The 18570-nt window shown below is 29.2% G+C and overlaps 1 long non-coding RNA gene and 4 other non-coding genes across 5 annotated transcripts in view; 4 read left to right on the top strand and 1 right to left on the bottom strand.

Annotated features, from left to right (window-relative positions):
* Positions 1 to 1484: 1484 nt before the first annotated feature.
* LOC139425322 (uncharacterized) overlaps positions 1485 to 18570 on the bottom strand; it is a 30633-nt gene continuing 13547 nt past the window's right edge. Inside the window, exons 2-3 of the long non-coding RNA XR_011636511.1 lie at positions 8197 to 8325; positions 1485 to 1759 (exon numbers count right to left, since the gene is read on the bottom strand). This is a non-coding gene — a long non-coding RNA (uncharacterized lncRNA). The remainder of the gene's footprint in view (positions 1760 to 8196; positions 8326 to 18570) is intronic.
* Positions 9295 to 9366, top strand: TRNAE-UUC (transfer RNA glutamic acid (anticodon UUC)). The gene has a single exon. It is a non-coding gene; the product is annotated as a tRNA-Glu (tRNA).
* On the top strand, positions 9371 to 9442 carry TRNAQ-UUG (transfer RNA glutamine (anticodon UUG)). The gene has a single exon. It is a non-coding gene; the product is annotated as a tRNA-Gln (tRNA).
* Positions 9862 to 9933, top strand: TRNAE-UUC (transfer RNA glutamic acid (anticodon UUC)). Its single transcript has one exon. It is a non-coding gene; the product is annotated as a tRNA-Glu (tRNA).
* TRNAQ-CUG (transfer RNA glutamine (anticodon CUG)) lies at positions 9938 to 10009 on the top strand. The gene has a single exon. It is a non-coding gene; the product is annotated as a tRNA-Gln (tRNA).

Below are 18570 nucleotides of genomic sequence, written 5' to 3' on the forward strand. Positions count from 1 at the left end.
TTTAATTTTTCTTTCGTTTTTTTCCTTTAACAAAATATTTAATTCCTTTAATATTATTTATTATAGCAAAATGTATAGCAGAATTCACACAAGAAATAGTGTGATTTGGTAATATTTTGAAGTTTCTATTGACAGTTTAAAACAAATATAGCACTTTTAAAATTCAATTTTACTAAATTTGTTTTAATTAATTAGTTTTTTGGCAATTATCCGAGATCCATTCGTTAGTTTCTTCGTTATAACGAGCAATATCGGAGGTTGTGATACGAAGGATTACGTTACTAATAAAACAACGCAATACCTTCTCTGAAAAAAAAAAACGAAATGTTCTTTTTGTATTTTAATATACNAAAAAAAAAAAAAAGGAAAAAAAAAAACGAAATGTTCTTTTTGTATTCTAATGTACAACATTTTAATGTTTGTATCAAGATTTTTAACGTTTCAAAAAATTTTAAAAGTTTGTTACTTTTATTGGAAAAGTAATTTTATAAAATTAATTAAACTAAAAAGGATGGAACAATAAAAAAAAAGGCGAAAAAAAACTTTAGTAGATGTTATAGACTGCAAATAGGAAAACAAGAGTCAATTTAGTTACATGAAGTTGAAAATTTTTAGGAAAAATTGTTGTTGTTTCTAATGCTACTTGTCAATGCCAGCAAACCTGCTTGGTTAAATCAAGCGAATTAAAGGCAGAGGGTGCGTCTTCTTCTTTTTCAGAGGCGCCATCTATGGCCGATAGTACGACTTCAGCCACGCACACGTCAAAGCCCATTTATAGGGTGGATACATTCATACATCATTTTATTTAATATTCATTCACCCACAGATTGTAATTTTGACCTGAATCAGAGAATGATCGATCTCTAATTCAGTACCCCCAGATGTATAATTTATTGTGGGAACTTTTAAACGAGGCAGATTGTCATGTGCATTATTGCATTTGAAATATATCAACTAATGTAACAGCAACAAAAATATATTTATTAATGTTTAAAACAATAAACAAAACAATTATGAAAGTATTAAGGGCCCTGAGCGGCCAAAATACAGAAATATAAACGCGTCGGCTCCTCTTCATCTACCCTTTTCTTAATTCTATTGGGTTAATGATTAACTCGCCCTCTAGCTGTGAGCCAATCACTACACAGATTTAACGCGCACATTTACTACACGAGGAGTCTTCGGCGGCGGGGATCGAACTCACGACCCAACGTGGACATGGGCTCAACGCCCTACCATTCAGGCAATCATAGCCCAGAATAATTACAATATTTGTAAATAATTTTTATGGTACGTAATATTTATGACAGACAGTCTATAAAAATTTTAATGAAAAAAAAAGTTACAAATTGAAATTCCAAATTTTTAATTAAGTTTAAGAATAAATTAAAATTAAAAGTTAAGATTTAATTAAAATTTAAATCAATAGTAGGAGACATGCAGTTGAGTTGCATTAAAAAATTGATGTACACTGCTTATTTCAGCTTTTTAAGAAAAAGGTTTATTTTCACAGATTGACATAACCTTTGATCTGTCTTCACAATACTTACATTTCATTGATTGAAAGAGGTATTGTGAAAACAGATGACATAATAAGTGAGTCACTCATTGTATCACGACACAAGCAATTTTATTTTGTAACATTTGTCGCAATTCGTCTTTGAAATCTGACACTTCACGAAGCAAATGAAACTTTGTATCAATATTCCGACATCTGTTTTCATTTATTTCCGACTTCCATGTTGCACCTCCCTGTATCCTGTTTAAAAAAAATAAATAAAAGAATTAATAATTATCATTCGTATGCAAGTTCTACAGAATGTTAGTAAATTTCAGTGTAAGAATTTTTTTTTTTTTGTTAATTTTAATGTTCCTTTTCTTAATAATTTTTAAAAATTCGATTTCATGTTTTCTTCAACACAATGGCATCTCAATACATTGGTTAAAATTATTTATAACCCAAAATGTGTCTTCTCATATTGATGTTTGGTATTTTGTCGTTTTGGAATGCAGTGAAAAACATATTCCATAATACCAATTCAAGCCACCTTTTGGTATATCATATACCAAATACCACAGCGCCTATTGACGCACCAATAACAACAATTGATTAAGCATTTATGGCTGCATTTTAATAGTAAGGTGACTTTTTTACGTTATGCTTTAACCAATTATGTATTTAAATAATTAAATCCTACATTTCCTTGTCAAAAAAGAGAAATTAAATAAAAAAAGGAGAAAAAGAAGGGGAAAAAAAGGAAGGAAAGAAAAAGTCATGGGAAAAATTTAGAAAGCATTTTCTAATTCAGAAATGTAGCCTGCGTATTCAGAAAAGCATTAAAAATACTTTGTTTGAATTAAAACATCGCAAAATTCGCTGTCAATAGTGTGTTTCAACAAACAGTTAAGGAAAATATCTACAACTCTCAGTTGCCAGCGAGGATGTACACTAATTTCAATTTTAACTATTTTCAAGAGACGCTCGCGATATTATTGATTTGTAGCAATAATTTCAGCCATTAAATCACGACTAACCACCATAAGTACGAGTTGGGAACATTTCAGCATAGTTAGGCACCTCGTGCGCCTCTTGAACTATAACTTGAGTATCATATAATGTGCATAGTATTGCTAGAAAAAAGCAAGTTCCGTTACCAATAATTGGTATGACAGTATGTGGCATCATAGCAGCGCTTATGCTTGAAATTTCTATAGCCATTTTTGAAGGGATCAATTTGTGTGTCCCAAAATTAACGCAAGATTTGGATTTGCAGCCATTTTTGCAGTAAATTGTTGGCAACCCTGAAAAAAGAACAATTGACAACTGAGAGTTTAGGGTTAGTAAAAATGGAGTGTCATACGATAACAACAACGTGTTTTCATTATTGAACAATATTTCAAAAATAATGAAAGTCTGGCTGCCGCAGTTTGAAAATTTCATACAATATATGGTCAAAATTGTGTTTTAACCTCATCGACTGTGAAAAGATTAATTGAAAAATTCAGGAAAACTAGATGAGTTGGTGACGCTAAACACACCGGTCGTCCAAAAACAAGCCGTTCAAATGTCAATATCGAAACAGTGCTTGAGAGTGTTGGTGAAAACACAGGAACATCAATTCGGCGTTGTGGATAAGAATTGCAAATTTCAAGAAGTTCTCTACAGAATCTACAAGAAGCTCTTTCCATAAATAACCCTATCTGATATACTTTATGATTCAATTAAAAAACAACAATCTAAAGACTAAAACTGTGTTTTTTATTTAATTTAAACCTTGGGTTAATTTTGAGACACTCTTTATTTGTAAACATTTGTTACATAAATCACGTTTTAATGATAAATCTTTCAAAATTTAAATTATTAACAAAGTGTGCTTTATAAGAATTAATCTCTTTTAAAGTTTAACTGTGCACAAATTGTGAAGAAGAAAAAAAAAACTAAGAGCTCTAGTGTTATAACATAACATGCCAATTAATTTTAACCAGCTTTTGCGTCAATTAAGATCATAAAAATCCTCAAGTCGACTGAGTTTTTTAAAAAAAAACCTTGATTTTGCGCAATTTCGAGTTAAAACATCCCCATCACCCGCTGTTACTTTTATGGCCTAATTAATATTTAAGAATGAGACGACCCTGAGACAAGTGAAGTGATTCGTGAAGCTGATCAAAGGGGTGTTTGTGGGGAGCCTCCTCCCGTATCATGTCCTGGTCAACACCTGTATAATTGCACTGTAATTGAAAAGGATCAAAGGTGTGGTTTAAGTTATTATTTTCTGACAATAAGTGTTCGACTAAAACACACTGGATGCAGACAGGTGCTTAGGACCGATATCTAATATAACGATTAACTGTTATAATAAATTGTTCTGAAATTTTTATGTGGTTGTGTGTGTAAGTTTAAACACTACTTTTAACTTATTATAACAACGCATGTTCGTATCGTTACTGTACATATTTCTGTTGCTGTTTCTTTTCATCTTCTTTCAAATATAAATTTTTTATTTTAATATTGATTAGAAAATAATTTTAAAATGGTTTTAATGGTTCAAAGCAGTGATATGAGCCGGGCGAAGAGTTCTTGAGAATTCGAGTAATTTCGTTAAATATTGTTTTTCATCATTTAAAATTATATACGAGTAAATATGCGCCGGCAATACAGTTCAATTTTTTTTGTCAGCTATTAAATAAAATAATGAAAAAAAATCTCAAATCTTTTTTAAAAATAGTATTTTACATGGAAATATCTTTGCATAAATGAATTTTATAATTGCGTACAAAATAACTTTTTGATTGGCTTAAAAATTTCTCGAGAAATGGTAAATTACGTAAAAAGTAAGAGGGTTCAAACTTTGGACAGCTCTCTTGACCAAAATATAAGGGCCAAATTTCCTAGGTTGCTTCTACTCCCCATAATTTGAGAGTCAGAAATCCGAATACGTCGAAAAGAAAGTTATGTTTATTCAGAGAGAGTACGTTGCTGTGCCTGATTTCGTAACTAAAAAAAAACATCGTCTGCGCTAATTAATTAGCATATTTAAGGTTAGCCCCCCCAAACCATCAAGATAGAGTATTATCCGTTCACTGGATCAAAAGTTGTTCAGAGTGTTCCGTTTTTTCCCCACAATATTTATGTTTTTTACAGTAAAAGTCTGTTATAACGACAATCTAGCAGATAGAATTCTTGACCATTGTTAAACAATTGGTACCTAGGAGACATGCAGTTGAGNCATTTTTTTCAGATTGCATTCACCGCTCTTATTTTGATAGCGCGAAATCCAAATCCGTCTAAGAAAAAAGTATGCTTATTCAGCGAGAGTAGGCTTTAGAGCCTGTTTCCATAACGTAGTTAATAATAGGCTCCAATTAATTAGCATAGTTAAGGTAAAGTGTCTGAGATATTGAAATTGGTATTAAGTACGAGAAAATCCGATTATTAGAATATAAGTTTTCAACGTAATTTTTTTATGCTCATTGTTCCTATAGAAACACTTCCTTAAAAAATAGCGTTCGTAATCTAACTTTTAAATATTAATGATTTTAATTCGAAGTAAAACATATCAAAAAATATTTTAGGTTAGAAATTATGTTACACAAATGCTTCTGCACAATATATAATAGAAAAGTATATAGAAACGCTAAAACAGGGCACGCGCTATTCGCCAAATGCGATAAAATCGTACATTTGGCGAATAAAATTGTGTTTTGGTGAAAGTATTAGCGAATGACTTTTTCCACTGGAAAGAAAGATGTTTATTTATCTAGAACTAGATACACAAAATTATTTCAAAATGAATTTTTCTATTTTTTTATTTGATCAGAGTAATTTTCGGTAAATGAGCCGCTAACCAATTAGAATTGGTTTCAAATAAAATATAAACCTGAAACAAACTACCGAAAAATAATTTTCCATGGGAAAAAAATTAATCGTAAAATAAATTGTTAATATTTGCATTTGGTGAAGACTTTCGATACTTTTTATGCTTGGCTAATTTACTGGCTAATAATTTGAAATCCTTAGCAGTTGAAGTAATGCTTTTAAAAATAAAAAATATATGTATTAAATAATGTTTTATTTCTCTTCGCACGTAAGTTACGTCTTTCATAAGACGATTTGGTTACATGACTGTGTACTATAAAGGTTGTGAAAAAGAGCGTTTTCTGAACGCTTTCCAATTTTTTTCGTAGAATTATAAAATCTATAAAACAATACAATTAACAATTTAGTTATGGTAAATGAATATCCGTGAGTAGAATTTCGAAACTATACATCTTTCTTTTTGATTAAAACAGCAAAAATCTTATACGTATGATTTTTAAAAAAATAGAAATCGCTAAAAATGATAAAGGAATAAAACTTGGTTGTCACATAATTAAAAATGGGCAGACATACTATATTTAATTGCTTTTTTGAAAATTCAAATTTTTAGAATGGTAATAATATAGTTTCGGGGGAAGAAAACCAAAAAAAAAAAAAAAAATTCTAAAAGATATTCTAAAAAAAAATAAAAAAAAAACCACGCCATATTACTTATTTAACTAAATTATTTGATACTAACTAAATTATTTGATTATTTGTAAGAGCAAAAAAAGATAAATAAAAGCATTTTCTCTGCCTATACTCCCTCTGAAGATTGAATGTTCAAGAAAGAGATTCCTGAGAAATTTTTTCTACAAAAATACATTATTTGATTTAGATTATATTTCATTATTTATAAACATTTTTCTGAGAAGTTTAAAACCACGGAAATTAAAAAGTACATTAAATTAACGCATTATATATTTTTACCATAAAAATTGATGATCACCTGCCTCAAAATAATTTAAAAGTTTCAGCAAATTGCAATAATAAAATGAAGAAAAAAAAATTATTAAAGGACCTATTATTTGAAGGGAAAAAAACCCAACTTATTTGATTAGGAAAAAAAAAAAAAAAAAAAAAAAAAAAAAAAAAAAAAAAAAAAAAAAAAAAAAAAANTAATTAGAAAATAAAAATAAGAAAATTATTTCTCATGGTGTGTACCTTTCAGAGATAATACTTATAACGTATCGTAAACATAATTGCAACGTAGACAATCAACATAAAGCCGAATGGTATTGCTACCCAGAGAAAAGATGGTGCTTAGGTAATCCCATTTGAGAGCTCCTCTCATCCGATTTTACCAGATGAGCCAGGTTGCCTAGCAACGGTTTCACGTGATAGAAAGATGCTTAGGATAACGCTCTCCAATGATCGTTCCTTTTCCCCCCGCAACGATTCAAGAGTTACGCTATTATTATTCTTTTTATTTATGATTATTCAACGTCCTTACTTATATTTCTTTTCGTTTATTAAATGGGGGGATTTGAAAATTTTATTCTAATTTTATGGAGTCGATATTTTTTAGTGCATTTCAAACGACATCAATGAAAATGGAAGATTAAAATCGATTTCTAATACAGAGTTAGGTTAATAAGCTGTATTATTTATGAACGGAAGATGTGATGTCGATATTTAGGGTGGAATAAATGAGAAAAATATAAATGACATCTGCGAGGCATGCATATTGATTAGGAAGTCCAGATACATGTTCACTAAAATGTTCTTTTGACTTGCAATTTAAGTTAAAAAAATTGACTACAAATAAGTCTTATGTTGATGACAAAATCACTTAACTTATGAATCACGTTTTCTATTTTGCTGTGATTTCATAAATATATTTTCCGGTGTATATGAGTGCATTTCTTCTAGCTTTAATGTTTTCTTTTCACTTTTTGGTTTTTGTTATTTATTTATTTATTTTTCTTTCTAGGGTTCAAGCCAATCAGGTACATGGCGATAATTGTCGCCAAGTTTTCTACAAATGTCGCTAAAATTATATGCATAAGCGGCAAATTTTTGTCACCTTGAAATATGTTTAAAATTTGCAAAATAGCAAGAAAAAAATATTTTATTTTTGCATCGAATTCCATGCAGCTTAATAAAAAAATCGAATTCCATGCAGCTTAATTAAAAAATTCGAATTCGAATTTGCATCGAATTCCATGCAGCATAAGTAAATAAAAAAGATGTAATAATTTTATTGTTCTACTCGTGGTATGTAATTCAAATGCCTGGTATTCAAATGAAATTACCGAGTGCGTGGTACAAAATTTTTTTTTTATTTAAATTTTGACATTTCAAACTTGCATGTTATGCTGTGATTTGCATTCATGCACTGAAAGTATAATAGCGCATCACATCAATGAAACAAATATTTTTTGCTCACTTAGAATTGACTTTATTTAAAATTTTGTAATTTTTAAATAATTAATTATTTATATAACATTTTATTAGCTCTTACTTTCTCTGTTTTCTTCATTTATATATTTATTTGGTCCCAGCATTTTAATATCTATGTTAAATATATTTACTTATATTATTTTAACGTTTTTTCACTTAATTTTAATAAATACTAATCTTCTATCATTACAGGGTAATGTACCTAATTAGCTTTAAGGTATTATAAGTGGCAATTAATAATTTTTGATATGTACCATAACATGAATTATGTGAACCACTGACCTATTTGGACCACTAAATGGTACTAATGGACCACTAAATATTTATTGCTGGTGTGAACCCTATTTATTTCTAATGGAAAGACAAATAACTATATACAAAAACTGTTAAAAATAGAATAAAAAGGATGACAAAACAGAATAGTCCGAAGTTATTGCCTTGTAAGTTCTCTGGCCTGCCAATAAAGGGCCGTTTCAAAATCGCCTATAAGAACTGCACATTGATTGTCGTTTTCATCTGACGGTTGCATCTTGTCAATTCATAGGGACAGAGGGGACAGCAAGGACCTGAAAAGATTCGAATTCGTTGTAGGTATGACATCTGACAAACTGGATATAAGTCAGTCTTATTCTAAACTTCTCTATTCTAATTCTAAACCTTTTTTTTTTTTTTCTTTAAACGAGTAAAACTTACAAGACTGTTCCAATTTTTTCTACTAATCTCAGAATAGAAGTTTTACTTTGTTAATATAAGCTATACATGAATTTAGTTTCACAGAATTTTTACAAGTAGTTTATTTTCATTATTTATATAATTAGTATATTATAAGCTAATATGTATATATATTTTAATAATTTAAATCTTAACTAAAATATGCAGAATATTGCAAATATAATTAATTCTATATACGTTTTCATATTCGTTTCTATATTCGTTTTCAATTCATCAATTTGTTAGGGGAAAAAAAAGGATTACTGAAAAACAGAAGCATTACATTATGGTTAATTATTACTTTAATTTTCCAGTTTATTGTTCAATTATAACAGCTTATTTTTTGGAGTTTTAATCATGAAAATTTATGTTTAAAAGCATTTCCAAGCAAAAGTTACAAATAAACTGAAATTGAAATAAGGAATGAATGATAAATACTATTTATCTTACCAAACTATTTTATACGTAGTTTTTTTTTTCTTCTTTAATGCATATTCAGTTACTTTCAAACTTTATTTTTAAACACATGTGATAATTTGGAAGTACTGCTGATAATAATATCAATAAAAAGAAAGAAGAAAAAAGAGAAATAAAACTTAAAAATGCGAAAGTTTTAAATTTAAGCTGCGAAATTGCGAATTGGTTGCATTATTTTCTGTTTCACCAATGAAAGAAAAATATCTTATCAATCTGATAAGTTATACACCTGCTTTTTGATTTGATTAAAAATAGAAATTAATTTCAATTACTTATAAATACGTCAAAAGCTGAAAAGAAAAGTGTTTTCTTTTTTTTAGTTTAAAACCTTCTGCAACGAAAGCAAGTCCCATGTGGTCTAGTGGTTAGGATTCGTGGCTTTCACCCACGCGGCCCGGGTTCGATTCCCGGCATGGGAAGAAGGGTTCTATGGTGTAATGGTTAGCACTCTGGACTTTGAATCCAGCGATCCGAGTTCAAATCTCGGTAGAACCTAACATTTTTATAGAAGTATCATTTTCCATTGTTATTTTTATTTACTATTGTTAAATTTTTTTTTCGACAAAAAACTTTAATTCTGAACTTATTTTTTAACTACCTTTATTTCATCTTATCTTTACCGACATTCTCTATTACTTTAACGCAATGCCATTTTAAAAATTGATATTTATCCTCCTTAGAGAGGAAGTCAAGATTAAATCTTGATATGGATTCTGAAATAAATAATTAAAAAAAATTACTATTAAAATTTTTTTAACAGATTTCTATATTTTCTATCTCATTATATTGCATTTTTTTACTCCCCCAATTAGCAGATTATAAAAGCGTTTTTCTTATTGTATAATATCATTTAAAGCAATTCACAAGAACCAGGTTGAGAGCTTTAGTTTAGTTGTGAAAAGCGTAAAAGTCAATCCCATGTGGTCTAGTGGTTAGGATTCGTGGCTTTCACCCACGCGGCCCGGGTTTGATTCCCGGCATGGGAAGAAAGGTTCTATGGTGTAATGGTTAGCACTCTGGACTCTGAATCCAGCGATCCGAGTTCAAATCTCGGTAGAACCTAACATTTTGATGTTGACAATTTTTTTTCCTCATAATACCACTCATTTTAACTATTATTAATATTATTATTGGTTCACAACTTTATTTTAATAATTATTTTCATTTGAATAGTTATTTAAAATTAATTTAATCATTTTTACTGACAGAACTACTTTTGATAATCATTTATTTTATTATTATTACTTTACTATTTCAGTAGCAGTCACAAAGATTCCAATTATAAATTTCAGTTAATTTGATACATCATGTATTTAAAATACATGTACTGTATTGAAAATGTGTTGATAATTAATAGAAATATTAAGATAGAGCAATTATAATTAAAACCAAGAAAAAAAATTTAATAAATTTCAAAAAATCAGTTTTCTTATACATATACCTTTACAATAGTTTTATTCATACGTAATTTAAGCGTAATTTTGTTTAAAATCTCTCTCTTTTTTTTTATTTATTTATTTATTTTTTTTTTTTTTAATGTTAAAGAGATTTTTTGATGGAAAAAAAATTATTTTGTGTTAGATTGAAAATCATTTTGAATTAACCTAATCTAACTTCAAATACCGAAGAAAAACATTATGTACAGATTTAATTTACGTCTTTTCTCTCCGTAAACTTGAATTTATGTTTTTAAAAATTATTTCGGTCGTAAAAGTGAGTTTTACTTTTCTTAAAATGTAATTTATTTTTTTTTTGCAATCGAATATAAATAATAAAAGAAATATATAACACCCTTTCTTCATATGAATTTTTTAGTTTACTTATTACTTGCTTAACTTTTTATTCCTTATTATTTCTATTATTCATTTTATTTGATTATTTATATTTTTCACTAATTGTTGCTTTTCGCTAATTCCTTTCATCTTAACCCTTTTCCGAAGTCTCGTTTTATTGCATTTTATTTCAAAATAATACAATCCAGACAATTTTCAAACATNCGGATAAATCGCTACGTTTTTGCATTACGCCAACGCTTGAAATGCTTTCCGATGCCCTAGGACATCCTTTACATGCACTCTACTGTAATATGCTGTCACCTGCCTTCTGTGATTGGTTATTTCACGTTGACGTCGAAGATAGGTGGTGGTCACATTAATGTGACTGGACTGTGTATTAAGTAATTATTTTTTTGTTTTTAAATAAATCATTTCGTTTAAAACATTTTCATTTACGATTTTATTTTCTTTCGAAATATTTTTAATCTTGAATATGAAGATGAAAAAAATAAATAAATAAAAAACGTTATTGTTATTAAATTTTTTTTTAAATTTTCGTGCTTAAGTCATGGATTAAAATGTTCTAATTCTTTAAAGGGGCCGTTCTCAAATGATGTTACGCTTGGAGGCGTGTGAGGTTCATGAAATTGTGACGGTTTGCGGTAGGGGGGTGGGGGGAGACGACGAGAAATGTGGCAACACATATTTTGATAAAAATAATGACAGATCCAGCATTAATTTATTACAGATTAATTTATTACAATTAACAGATCCAACATTTTTAGATTATTTATTTTTTCATCATACAAGTACAGTGTGTGACAAAAAGGACCACTTTGAATAATTTTTTGAGCTAAGGATCGGATCTTCACGTTCTGAGACTCAATCTTAACGACTCGAAGGGTGTCCTCAAATATGTTAATTAATTAGTGCAGACGATATTTTAAGAAACACGAGAACGTATTTTCTCTGAATAAACATACCTTTTTTTTCCGACGGATTAGGATTTTGGACCCCCGAAATATTGCCGCAATCTGGGAAATAGTTTAAATCCCAATAGTTTGGTCATAAGAGTAGTCCAATGTTTAGAGCCCTTAATGTTAATGTTATGTTTTGCGTATTTCGCTCTATCTCAAGAACTTTTTAAGCGAATTGAAAAAATTTTGCACACAATCATTAAATTCGTTTACTTATAGATATTTCCATGCGAAAATAAATAAATAAATGAATAAATAAGAACTTTTAGTAAATATTTATTGTTTTATTTAATAATAGTCAAAATTTAAACTGTAAGGTATTTATTAGATTTACATTATTTTAAAGCATGTAATTTTACAATGCAAAATACAAAATTTGAGTGAAATCGGTCGTAAAGTTCCTGAGAAACCTTAAAAACACGACTTTTTTACGACGCGATAATTTTTTGCGCACTGTACATATATAATCATTATTATTATGCTCACAAATGTCATTGAAACGCATCGTTGAAGTTTTAAAATGAAATATATTCCATAAAGTAGAGCTCAGTTTCGAAACTGCAAGTTTTATGTTCATGTAATATAGCATGACATGTGACAAGGGGCTTAGGGGAATGGTAAAATGTAACATTTTGTAAGAAGGAGGCGAAGGGGGTCAAAAATATTAAAGTGTGGCATTATTTACATGCGGTCCCTCATCTTAAATTGCCTCTTAAATTTATCCCTAAATTTACTTCTGGTAGGGTTGTAATACTTTCTACTTAAATTTTTTTTCGAATGTTCCAGAATGTAATTATAATAACGGTAACGAAAATATATTTGTTTTTTACATTACATTAAGTACATAAGTATATACAATTAAGATAACAATCCTATAATCATATTTATATGTATAAAAAAAAATAACCCTATTGCAAACATTTTATATTTAGTCGTGCCCATTTAAAGGTGAGCTAGAGATGAACCAGCGCAAATTTCAGTGACAGCCTAAATGAAAATTTATAGGTTTTAATAACCCAAAGTCATCCTCCCCATTTTTACAAATGATCGTGAAATTAAAGCAGAACATAAAGGGCAACTAAATTCTTACAAATGAGACTGAATTATGAATGAGGCCCTTTTATTAGTATTTTTAATCCGGCCGGTGACGCCTGAAAAAAAAAAAAGGCGCAATTAATAAAAAGTATCTATGGGCACACGAAAAAAAAATCGAATTCTTTTGAAATAGTCTTTTGTATTATACAACGAACTGAATGAATAAAATTCGTGTCCGAGAGATATAAAAATAAAACGGTATAAAAATACGGTGCTCAGAGATCAAGGCCGAGCTGCAAATTCCTGTGCCCTTGAAAGGTAAATTAAATTTCATTTTTTTTTTCTCTTCTTTTCTACTTCGCTGTTTTGCTGGCAATTTTTATGGTTTCGATGCATTATGGACAGGATTTCAAAAAGAATGAAACAAGCAGAATTAAAAAGGGAGAAAAAAAATGATGTTGGTATTGTTTTTAGGCGTGTACATGCTATACGAGGGGCCCAGAGATAGGGTCTCAGGATGAAATAGTGGTTAAGTGTGTATATGAGGCCTTCGTTTTTAAAATCAGCTCAGTTTATTTGTAGAAGTTTTATACATAAAAAAAGCAATAAACATACCTAATCTAGGCAATTGTATTTGTTAAAATGTTTGTTGTGGTATAGGATAGCTCTACAGTCCACGAAAAAAAATTATAATTAAATAATTATATGAAGAAAAAAAAAAGGATTGGGGATTTAGCTGATTTTGAAAGAAGTTGATTAATTACTTTGAGGGAAAAAAACAATGTTTCATAGATTTGTGCTGAGCTGTATTTTTAAGTAATGAGTGTTTACTAGCCGTGGCAAGCAGAGGCGTTGAATGTTCGGTTCAAATTTCGGGAGTCCTGAAACGGAAGTCTGAAACAAACGTATAACTGAAAATTAAATTTAACTAAAGAAAAGAACGAAAGATGTCATAATCATAGATTTTTCTTTGGGCAAGTAGTAACCTGTTAAAAATATAAAATTTCATAGTAAACATAATCGTCATAATTTAATTAATTCTTAGTAAACTATTAGTAATAAGAGTAGATCATATAATACAATGCATTTTTGTAGTAATTAATCCAAGAGTAGATTTTTTAAAATTACTGTTTAAATGCACGAAAATCCATTCGAATGAGGTTGAAAATTTCTCTGAATGTAAACACACCGCAAATCATCAAAAATATAAAAGCAATCAAATGTTTCATACCCTTCAAAAAATGCTGAGAACAGAATTTTAATGGTACAATTTTGTCAAGGAGAAAAAAATCAATGAAATTATAGAATAAAGCAAGCCATTCTAATTGGGTGATGACCTTGTATTTTTTATGTTTCAAAAGAATCTGTTCGTTAGAGTAAATATTCAGTTTTAATTTAACTGTGAAAATTAAATAAAGATAATTAAACGTATATTTCGAATCTTACCGTCTACTTCCCCCTAATAGTTTAGATAGATCGTAGGTAAAAAGTCGTCTTAACTCTCTGTCGCAGAATTGTTATTAAACATAATTTTCATAATTTTTTTTATATTTGCAAGTCAAAATAAATGAAAAATATAATATTTTTAGCGTTATAATAATTTATGATTATGAAATACAGCATTGTAACGAATCAAGCTACATTAAGTAACAATTCAATTTTTATAAAAAAAATTTAAAAAAACTTTTATTTAACAAACACACATAAAGTAACAAAATTAAAGTACCCGTAACGGGTTTTAGTAATAACCTTGCGAAAAAATAGAAATACCCGTAACTGGTTAGTAATAACCTTGCAAAAAAATATAGAAAAACCCGTGAAGGGTTAGTAATAACCGTGCAATAAAATATAGAAAAGCCCGTAAAGGGTTAGTAATAACCTTGCAAAAAATATAGAAAAACCAGTAAAGAGTTAGTAATAACCTTGCAAAAAATATGGAAAAATCCGTAACGGGTTAGTAATAACCTTGCAAAAAATATAGAAAAACCCATAACGGGTTAGTAATAACCTTGCAAAAAATATAGAAAAACCCATAACGGGTTAAGTAATAACCTTGCAAAAAATATAGAAAAACTCATAACGGGTTAGTAATAACCTTGCAAAAAATATAGAAAAACCCGTAACGGGTTAGTAATAACCTTGGGAAAAAAATATGGAAAAACCCGTAACGGGTTAGTATAAACCTCAAATTTAAAAACCAAAACTGTCTTCTCAAAAATCAACAACTCTCCGATGTTGCATAAAAATCTCTTGCTTTTATTTTTAATTCATCTCGTTATATGTTTTGTTTCTTTTATTCATGCTTTTGTAAACCAGATATATTTTTAATACTTTTAGACTTTCTAGCATGAAACACACGTTTCTTTTTCTGCGTTTTAAGTTAAATTTTCCAAACACGGCTAGCTTCCAAACAATAATTTTTCAAATTTGCACTTATTTAGATCTTTGAAAAAGTAGTTATTCATCATTAAAAATTGCTTTAATTTACAAAATCTATTATTGATAAATTTTTGAGTATGAATGAAAAAAACATTTTTTTTTAAAACTACGTTTCTTGGATTTTATATTTCAGGACAAATATAATTCCGATAATCAAGCAAAATTTTCTTCAATAACTATTAGAATATTTTTTATAATGAAAAAGTACGAAAATATATTTTTTCTTGCAATTAGAGAGCCAAAAAAAAATCTCATCTACGTCAAAGGGTTAAGAGACTGATGTTTATTACTTTATGTAATAAAATAAGTGAAAAATATTATGATTAGAATTTTAATAATTTATGGTTATGAAATACTGCACGAAACATCGGTGTCTTCTGCTGAGTTAGAAAAAATTTTCAAACACGGCTCACTTCCAAAAAATAATTTTTCAAATTNACTGATGATGTTTATTACTTTATGTCAAAATAAGTGAAAAATATTATGATTAGAATTTTAATAATTTATGGTTATGAAATACTGTACGAAACATCAGTGTCTTCTGCTGAGTTAGAAAAAATTTTCAAACACGGCTCACATCCAAAAAATAATTTTTCAAATTTTCCCCTTATTTGTAGTTATTTTAGATCTAAGAATATGAGTTATTCACCATTGAAAATTCTTTAATTCCTATTCACAGATCCACGGATCGTAATTTTGACCTAAAACAGACAACAAGAACACAATCAATTTCTACTTCAGTACCTCCAGAGGTACGATTAGCTATGGGAACAATGAGGACTTTGTGACCCGACGGATTTAACGTGCAAGAGTCATCATTTACTAGACGGGGAGTACGAGGATCGAACACACGATCTCTTGGACATGGGCTCAATGCCCTACCAACCAGGCTATTCCGGATTCAACATATAACTATGAACGTATAATAAACAAATATCATTACCCGTTTTCACCTTATTAACCATTTTTATAGTATTATTTCCCGATATTATTACATTTTGTTTAAATATGTTCACTTTTGGAAGAAAAAAATATAATTTACTTATGCTACCACGAAATTTCTTTCAGTGAAAAAGTAAAAAAGTGAAGAAAAAAAAACGATTTTAGAAATTGATCAACAACTTAATCCATTGATGCAGATGGGACATCGACGTCCCTTTTCACTTAGTACAGGTAAAAATACATTTTGGTATTTTTAAATTTTGAAAAAAAAAAAACTGTCTAATAGTTATTAAAAAAAATCAGAACATCGAAACAAAATTTGTACCAAACTATAAAATCCGAAAAAAGTAGTTCGAAATTTTTTTTTCTCATTCAGATTCAAATATTTATCAATAATTATTAATTTCGTAAATTAAAAGAATTTCAATGATGAATAACTGTTTCTCTTAGATCTAAAATAAATAAGGGGAAAATTTGAAAAATTATTGTTTGGAACATTTTACCTTTAACGCGGAAAAAGTCACCGATGTTTTATGCTGTATTTCATAACCCTAAATCATTAAAATGCTAATTAATACATTTTTCCCTTAATTTGACGCAAATTAATAAAAAATATGGAAAAAGTATGAAAAATATGATTAATAAAAATTCGACGTCAAAAGGTTAATAAAGTGGGATGAACTGACCTCCCCCCCCAATGACACAAGACCCCCCCCCCCAAAAAGTTAAACTTACACTGTGAGCTGAAAAATTGAGGTAAAAACACCTCAAGATGGAAAATAACAAGTTATTTTCGAAAGTTTAATTAAAAATTAGATAGTATTAGTTAATAATAAATATTACGGGTGCTAAAAGATTCAATAACTATTAAATAGATTCACTAAAAAGGTGACGCAGCCGGCAGGATTCGAACCTGCGCGGGGAGACCCCAATGGATTTCAAGTCCATAAGGCCACGACTGCTCGTTTATAATAAAGATATCATTTTTTCAGAGCGCCTCATTTACGGAACACAACGTTTGATTACTTTTACAGCAGCTGCGCGATAATTTATCCATGACTGTTTATGTAATAAAATTTAGTCTTATCTATAACACCACGTTTCAGCAAAGTGTTGAAAACGAAATATTATAGATCCTGTATCATCATGTACACTTAACATTATCTTTCTTAAAAGTACCGTGTACAAAGTCTAGGTGGAGAATAAGAATGAGAACATTATTGATTTATGTTTGATTTTTTTTTCCTGAAAAATTATGACATTTAAACTGCCTAGTTTTCTAATTATTATCTTTGTAGTAGTATTTTAAAATTGATTTTTTTTTTTTAAAGATAAGAAATAAGTTAAATAAAGTTAAATAAATATAAGTATAACTTAATATAAGTATAACAATAAGTATAATAATAAATATAAGTTGAATAAAGTTACTTATAAAATTTAAAACATAGAGTTACTTATCTTCACACAATACTTGTATGATTGTACTATTTAGATTTGTTTTATGAAGAAAACTAAAAAAATTATAAATTAATAAATTTAATTTCATTTTATAACGACGCCGAAATCCGTAGCTTTGCAATTTTGATCCCAACCCGAAAGACAAGAGAACTCCCGGAACAAGCATTGGGACAAACCAGCCTTTGTGGAGGACTTTTTAATGAAGCTAACTCTTATTTACGTAGCATGGAGAGGAAACACACGAAAACCTCCCATTGGTAAATATAGGGATTCTAACCCATGATCCGCCTACCACAGACGATATTTTACGTCAGCAATGTGGACAATGCCAACCGGAAGCAGAATCGTATCAGATTCGAACCTGATTCACCCGATTGGGAGGCGGACGCTCTATACCTTGAGCCACCGTGGCTCAAAAGATTAAATTCTGTTTGCTGTTCTTATTAAGCATTTACAAAAAGAAAAGGGTCCTCGTTGGCCGGGTGGTATCACCCGCCAAACGCTGTGCAAAGCGTGGAGGTAGCGAGTTCGAATCCCGCTGTATGTATCTTCGTGCTGTACTTCTCTGTATTGTGCTATCTGTCCTTCTATTTGACAGAGGTGTATATAAGCTTAAATTGAGCACACAAGCCAGCAAATGTATAGAATTCGAATAAACCAAAAAGAAGAAAAACGTGTTTTGTGTTTTCAAAAACATAGATGAATGACGATTAGGCCGAGGCAACTAAAGATTATTTTTAGCTCATAGTATTTTTCGAAAGTTGAAAATCTTTTGACAATATAGTAATAAACCATATTTTTATCGAAGGGGACATTTTTACATAAAGCTACATCTTACAAGGGAAACTAGGGAAGTGTGACTCGCCAATTTTGAAATAAACTAGTGGGCTGTATGCCTTATGAGGAATAATTTTAGGGGGCAACATTCGTTTCGGCCCATAGAAGGTCCTGTGAGAGATAAAAAATAATTCAATATATAGAAAAATCGGTATTTTAT

The sequence above is a fragment of the Parasteatoda tepidariorum genome, chromosome 3, assembly GCF_043381705.1.
Source record: "Parasteatoda tepidariorum isolate YZ-2023 chromosome 3, CAS_Ptep_4.0, whole genome shotgun sequence".
Classification (NCBI taxonomy): domain Eukaryota; kingdom Metazoa; phylum Arthropoda; class Arachnida; order Araneae; family Theridiidae; genus Parasteatoda; species Parasteatoda tepidariorum.